Raw genomic sequence first — 6,278 nt, 5'->3', positions numbered from 1 at the left:
CCAACCTGTACGACAGAGTGAGACTCCCATCTCAAAACAAACAAACCCCAAAGACTCAGCATGCCAAAACATCATATTTTGGGGTATTATTGTTTGAGCCCCAATAGTGGCAAAAATAATCAACTGTCATATGGAATGATGTCATGTATTAAACTTTTGCTATAAAGAATGAGGAGCACAGACACATAAGATTTATATTCCATATTTAATAAAATGTAAGATAGCATCAATTTTAAGGTACCATTATTTTATGTACCACCAAGAAAGAAAAAAAAACTGATAAGTTATGCTTTCTAAACATGTAGATTGAAAGACATATCTCAATTCCAGTCTTTAAAATATGAAAAAAGTCTTAGGTTAAATACAGTATGTATGCATATTTTAAAAATATGAGTTAATAAATTTATTGTCCCTTCCACAGTAGTAATACAAGGCAGACACAAGTTCCACAGACTTTCTTTCAATATCTATGTATGGACACAAAGCTAAGGAGACAGAGATAGAAACATTTTATTCTGCAGGGTACTGGGACTGGGGATGGAGTAGGAGGGCAGTGCACAAAGAGAAGCCTTCACAGAAGAGAGGATGTTTGACTTGATAATGTGGGGAAAAGAAAGAGAGATCAGATTGTTACTGTGTCTGTGTAGAAAGAAGTAGACATAAGAGACTCCATTTTGTTCTGTACTAAGAACAATTCTTCTGCCTTGAGATGCTGTTAATCTGTAACCCTACCCCCAACCCTGTGCTCCCTGAAACATGTGCTATGTCACCTCAGAGTTAAATGATTAAGGGCTGTGAAGTATGTGATTTGTTAAACAAATGCTCGAAGGCAGCATGCTTGTTAAGAGTCATCACCACTCCCTAATCTCAAGTACCCAGAGACACAAAACACTGCAGAAGGTCGCAGGGACCTCTGCCTGGGAAAGCCAGGTATTGTCCAAGGTTTCTCCCCATGTGATAGTCTGAAATATGGCCTCGTGGGAGGGGAAAGACCTGACCGTCCCCCAGCCCGACACCCGTAAAGGGTCTGTGCTGAGGAGGATTAGTGAAAGAGGAAGGAACGCCTCTTTGCATTTGAGATAAGAGGAAGGCATCTGTCTCCTGCTTGTCCCTGGGCAATGGAATGTCTCAGTGTAAAGCCCGATTGTATATTCCATCTACTGAGATAGGGGAAAACCGCCTTAGGGCTGGAGGTGGGACATGCTGGCAGCAATACTGCTCTTTAAGGCATTGAGATGTTTATGCATATGCACATCAAAAGCACAGCACTTTTTTCTTTACCTTGTTTATGATGCAGAGACATTTGTTCACGTGTTTACCTGCTGACCTTCTCTCCACTATCATCCTATTGTCCTGCCACATCCTCCTCTCTAGGAAACACCTGATAATGATCAATAAATACTAGGGGAACTCAGAGGCCGGTGCCGGCGCGGGTCCTCCGTATGGTGAGCGCCAGTCCCCCGGGCCCATTTTCCTTTCTCTATACTTTGTCTCTGTGTCTCTTTCTTTTCCAAGTCTCTCATTCTACCTGATGAGAAATGCCCACAGGTGTGGAGGGGCAGCCCAACCCTTCAGATAATTGAAGGCAAAGAAAAACTTTAATCATTGCTTCCAGGGCGTTGAAGTCTGGAAAATTGCTGAGTATAGAGAACATGGCTGGTAGATTTTTCATTTTACTAAAGCTTTAATGATGAGTTAAGTATTTCAAACATATTACATGCCTTCAGAGATGCTTCTTTGAGAAAATATGTGATAACTTTCTCTTTAAAACAAAATTTGCACCCAGCACAATGAGACAGCTCTAAGATAACTTTTGCAAAGTCTAAGGAAAACTCTGGAACCTGTCCAGACGTACAGCCTCGTAATTCGTGGCAAAGATTTTTCTGAGAAGGGTGGGAACCATTGGAGGACTTCGAGCAGAGAGGTAATGAGCAGAGGTAACAATCTGATTTATGTTTAAATGGGTCACTCTTGCTGTGTGGGAAAGAGACTACAGAGAGGCAATTGGAAGCAGAGAGATGGTGATGATGGTTTGGGCTAAGGTGGGGATGGTGGAGAGGGGAAGATGAGTTGGGCTTGGTACCATATATTGAAGGCTGAGTTGACAACATTTGCAGATGGGATATAAGAGAAAGAGAGGCATAGATGTTGCTCCAAAATGTGTATCCTGAACAGCAGGGCCTTGCTGGTGCTATTTACTGAGATAGGGAATTTTGGAAAGGAGCAGTTTTTTTGTTTGTTTGTTTTGTTTTTTGTGATGAAGTCTCGCTCTGTCACCCAGGCTGGAGTGCAGCGGCGTGATCTCTGCTCACTGCAAGCTCCGCCTCCCGGGTTCACGCCATTCTCCTGCCTCAGCCTCCCAAGTAGCTGGGACTACAGGCGCCTGACACCACGCCCAGCTAATTTTTTGTATTTTTAGCAGAGATGGGGTTTCACCGTGTTAGCCAGGATGGTCTCCATCTCCTGACCTTGTGATCCACCCGCATTGGCCTCCCAAAGTGCTGGGATTACAGGCGTGAGCCACCATGCCTGGCCAGAAAGGAGAAGTTTTTAATTGAAAACTGTGGCTCACACCTGTAATCCCAGCACTTCGGGAAGCCAAGGTGTGCGGATCACCTGAGGTCGGGAGTTCGAGACCAGCCTGACCAACGTGGAGAAACCCCGTCTCTACTAAAAATACGAAATTAGCTGGCTGTGGTGGTGCATGTCTGTAATCCCAGCTACTGAGGGGGCCGAGGCAGGAGAATCACTTGAACCCCGAGGTGGAGGGTGCGGTGAGCCAAGATCGCACTATTGCACTCCAGCCTGGGCAACAAGAGTGAAACTCCCGTCTCAACAACAACAACAAGAACAACAACAAAAACAAGAACAACAAAAACTATGGCATGGCATTTGGTTTTGAATGTTAACTTCGAGAGATTTCCTAGACAGATATCTGAGTGTAAATGTCAAGTAAGCAGCCTGGAATTCAGGGAAGGTGTTGGAGATAGATAGTTACATTTGAGACTGTATAGAATATTTAAAGCCACAAGATTGGAAGAGATCTCCCAAGAAGGCCGAGCACAGTGGTTCACCCCTGTAATCCTAGCACTTTGGGAGTCCGAGGCTGGTGGATCACCTGAGGTCTGGAGTTTGAAACCAGCCTGGCTAACATGGCGAAACCCCGTCTCTACTAAAAATATAAAAATTATTGGGGTATGGTGGCGGGCACCTATAATCCTGGCTACTCGGAAGGCTGAGGCAGGAGAATTGCTTGAACCTGGGGGGCAGAGGTTGCAGTGGGCCAAGATTGCCCCACTTCACTCCAGCCTGGGGGAAAGCAAAACTCCATCTCAAAAAAAAAAAAAAAAAAGTCTCCCAAGAAGTGAGTCAGAGAAAAAGTCATCATACAATTGAGCTCTAGATCCTCTCATATTGAATTGTTAAGAAGATGAGATAGATCCAGCAGAAGAGTATGAGGAGTGACAAAGAAAGAGAAATAGAATCAGAGGGTGGAATCCTAGAAGCCAAGTAAAGAAAGTTAATTTAGTTGGGGTTCAGAAACTGCTACCCCAAAATATGTTTTGACATGTTAAACTGAAGAAGCCTCAAGGTCTCGCTGACACCACCCCCTGCCAACTGAGTCTTCCAAAGATGAAGTTAACGTTTTTTTTTAACCTAAGATCCAGACCCATTAAAAGAAACAACTGTCTCTTCTCCTCCCTGAAAAACCAAGAATGTAACCATGCTTGAACACACCCTTTGACAAGGTAATGTTCATGTTCATCTCTGTTCCCTGATCCATTCATTCTCCCTAGTAATCCCCTCAATAGAATTCCTCTTCTACTCCCTCCCATAGCCTATTTTGCCAGGGTTAAGCTTCTTAACCCTGTTGGAGGTTGTGTAATCACCCTGTGATTCTCCCTGTGTACACATTTATACAATTTGCCTTGTCTCCAATCAATCTGCCTTTTGTGGGTTGATTTTTTTAGCAAACTTTCAGTGGTTGAAGGGGAAGTTTCTCTTGGTCCCTACTGTTGCATGAATGAAGAAGTGATAAGTTATGTCAAAATTTTCTGATGGGTAAAATAAGAAATGAGAATTGTCTATATTGGACATGACACTATGGAACTTATTGGTGATCTTCATAGGAGCAGCTTTAATAGAGTAACAGGAAAAGGGACCTGTGAAACCACTTTGCAAAGATTATCACAGTAAGAGATATCTGATGTAGTTGACTCCATCTTGCTTCTGACCTCCAAGCTGTCCTTGGTTGTTCTTAGGTATAGGCTAAACTAACCATGGAGGAATTTGGTTTATAGCTTAACTTTGAAGCAAGGATAATAGTCCCACCCTAAAACTACCCCCTTTCTGCTTGTTTCGGGGCTGAAACCACCTTCATGAGACTAGTGAAAGGCCCAAGATTAGGATTATGGAAGGAGTCTGAGTTCTGCTAAAATGTGGGCATATGTTCTATAATCCCTTACTGTTCAGGAGTCGTGTGGCCAGAGATCACAAGATTTGTGCTTTCTCAATTGCTCCTATAGATAACATCATCACTGTAGAACCTATGATTGGCCCTTTGAGATGTTTTTCAGACTGACCCCACTCAAATTCATGACTTATGACTCAGCCTGTCCTGTGGTTCCACCTAGAGGAGAACTCAGTGCATGAGGACCATTTTCCAGCCCCTGTGATTTCATCACCAACCAATCAGCAGCACCTGTTCCTTAGCCCCCTGCCCACCAAATTGTCCATAAAAACCCTAGTCTCTGAGCCTTCAAGGAGACTGGGTCAAGTAATAACCTCATCTCTGGTGTGGCTGACCTTGCATCAATTAAACTCTTGTTTTACTGCAATGCCTCAGTCTCAGTGAATTGATTATGGCTGTGCAGCAGGCAGGAAGAACCCATCAGGGTATCACACCTGGATCACTGTCTTCCCTTTTATCCCAAGCCATAGCAGAATCCCAGAAGATGCCTGCATCTATATAATAACAATCTAGCCTCAACATTTCTTAATCTCTTTCCTTACCTTCTTGGCTTCATGGCACATTGAGCTAAAAAGCTATCTTTCTTGATCCCCACTTCCCCACTCTCCACTATCAGGAAGAAGGTGTAGAGGGAGGTGCTTGCCCACTAACTTCAAGCCCAGTGAGAGGAGCTTCTTAAGACCCACTCTAGGAGCTTGAAGAGTTTATAGACTCACACCTGAGCAAGGAATAGACGCTTTGCATCAGGAAAGTAACTGTGTTTTCTCTAAAGGTACATAAAGCCTGAAGTGCAGATGTGACAAGAATATCAGCCTGGGATTGTTTTAAAAAGAATCCTTCCCCAAAGAGCAGCATATCAGGGAGTGAGGAATCTGGCCTTAGAGGCAAGAAGGGGCAGAGCTCAAAGTGATCCGAAGGGGCACCGCCCTTATCAAGGGAATGGCAACCAGATGGGCCTGGGGTGGGGGCGGAAGAGAAGTCCTCTGGAGAACCTCCTTACAATGTGAACCTGTGCACAAGGAGAGTCCACTTTAAAATCTGCCCCAGCTGGGCACGGTGGCTCATGCCTGTAATCCCAGCACTTTGGGAGGCCGAGGTGGGTGTATCACCTGAGGTCAAGAGTTCGAGACCAGCCTGGGCAACATGGTGAAATCCCGTCTCTACTAAAAATACAAAATTAGCTGGGTATGGTGGTGCATGCCTGTAATCCCAGCTACTTGGGAGGCTGAGGCAGGAGAATTGCTTGAACCCGGGAGGTGGAGGTTGCAGTGAGACAAGATCGTGCCATTGTACTCCAGCCTGGGCGACAAGAGCGAAACTCTGTCTCAAAAACAACATAAAATAAAATAAAATAAAATAAAATATATCTGCCCCGCCTGGAAGGCATGATGCCTTCTTCCAATGAAAGCTTCTGGTTCATCTTACTTTGCCTTACCACCCCAGCAGAGTCAGAAACAGCAGCCATGGAGTAAGAAAGGTGGCAGCAAGGGATAGGGGAGCTGGCACAGGATCTCTGTCTACACCAAAATTTCTCCAAGCCCAACAAGGAAAGAGGGGCCAAGTCTTTCTTTGAATGAGGATTGAAGTGTTGATTAGTATATTAGGTCTTACATTGTAAATTACTGAATTGAAATTACCATATGGACTAGACGTTTTAAGTTAGTGACTTGAGTAACTTACTTACTAGAGTAGAACACAGGACTGAAGGACCAGAAAAGTCATGGAACCTGCCCAAGTTATCAAGAAGCAGGAGAAGGACTAGCCCCACTCAGCAAGATTAAAGGGACTGCAAGTGACAAAAATAAAG

Source organism: Pan paniscus, chromosome 5 (assembly GCF_029289425.2).
Source record: "Pan paniscus chromosome 5, NHGRI_mPanPan1-v2.0_pri, whole genome shotgun sequence".
NCBI lineage: Eukaryota > Metazoa > Chordata > Mammalia > Primates > Hominidae > Pan > Pan paniscus.
This window is presented reverse-complemented; position numbering follows the sequence as displayed.